The sequence below is a fragment of the Arachis stenosperma genome, chromosome 3 (genome assembly GCF_014773155.1).
Source record: "Arachis stenosperma cultivar V10309 chromosome 3, arast.V10309.gnm1.PFL2, whole genome shotgun sequence".
Taxonomy (NCBI): Eukaryota; Viridiplantae; Streptophyta; class Magnoliopsida; order Fabales; family Fabaceae; genus Arachis; species Arachis stenosperma.
The window spans coordinates 53,812,809-53,814,115 of NC_080379.1; the positions used below are offsets into that span (position 1 = coordinate 53,812,809).

Consider the following 1,307-nt stretch of genomic DNA (forward strand, 5'->3'; position numbering starts at 1 on the left):
TAGCTTGAACTTACTAAAAACTACCTAAAAACAATGCCAAAAAGCGTATAAATTATCCGCTCATCACTAACACTATTCCTCAATGTACAATTCGAACTCCATCTCTCTTGATAAGTTCAAATTCTCTACTTCTTCCTTCTATTTTTCTTTTTCTCTGACACCTCAAGGAATCTCTATACTGTGACATAGAGGAGGATTCCATATTTATTTTCTTGTTCTCTTCTCTTTCATATGAGCAGGAGCAAAGACAAAAGCATTCTTGTTGAGGCTGACCCTGAACCTGAAAGGACCTTGAAGCGAAAGCTAAGAGAAGCTAAGGCACAACTCTCTGTAGAGGACCTAACATAAATCTTCAAAGAAGAAGAACCCATGGCAGCCGAAAACAACAACAATGCAAACAATGCAAGGAAGGTGCTGGGTGACTTTACTGCACCTACTCCCGACTTCTATGGGAGAAGCATCTCTATCCCTGCCATTGGAGCAAACAACTTTGAGCTTAAGCCTCAATTAGTTTCTCTAATGCAACAGAATTGCAAGTTCCATGGACATCCATTGGAGATCCTCAGTAGTTTTAGCTGAATTCTTGCAAATCTGTGACACTGTCAAGACTAATGGGGTTGACCTGAGGTCTACAGACTTATGCTATTCCCTTTTGCTGTAAGAGACAGAGCTAGGATATGGTTAGACTCACAACCTAAAGAAAGCCTGAACTCTTGGGAAAAGCTAGTCAATGCCTTCTTGGCAAAGTTCTTTCCACCTCAAAAATTGAGTAAGCTTAGAGTGGAAGTCCAAACCTTCAGACAGAAGGAAGGTGAATCCCTCTATGAAGCTTGGGAAAGATACAAACAATTGATCAGAAAATGTCCCTCTGACATGCTTTCTGAATGGAGCATCATAGGTATCTTCTATGATGGTCTCTCTGAACTATCCGAGATGTCATTGGATAGATCTGCTGGGGGATCTCTTCATCTGAAGAAGACGCCTGTAGAAGCTCAAGAACTAATTGAAATGGTTGCAAATAACCAATTCATGTACACTTCTGAAAGGAATCCTGTGAACAATGGGGCGAATCAGAAGAAAGGAGTTCTTGAGATTGATACTCTGAATGCCATATTGGCTCTGAACAAAATATTGACCCAACAAGTCAATATGATCTCTCAAAGTCTGTCTGGAATGCAAGCCGCACCAGGCAGTACTAAGGACGCTTCATCTGAAGAAGAAGCTTATGATCCTGAGAACCCTTCAATGGAAGAGGTGAACTACATGGGAGAACCCTATGGAAACACCTATAATCCTTCATGGAGAAA

The 1,307-nt window shown here is 41.0% G+C and overlaps 1 non-coding gene across 1 annotated transcript; it reads right to left on the reverse strand.

The window, feature by feature from the left end:
* Window positions 1–771: 771 nt before the first annotated feature.
* Window positions 772–879, reverse strand: LOC130971538 (small nucleolar RNA R71). The gene has a single exon (XR_009082752.1). It is a non-coding gene; the product is annotated as a small nucleolar RNA R71 (small nucleolar RNA).
* Between the last annotated feature and the right edge of the window lie 428 nt (window positions 880–1,307).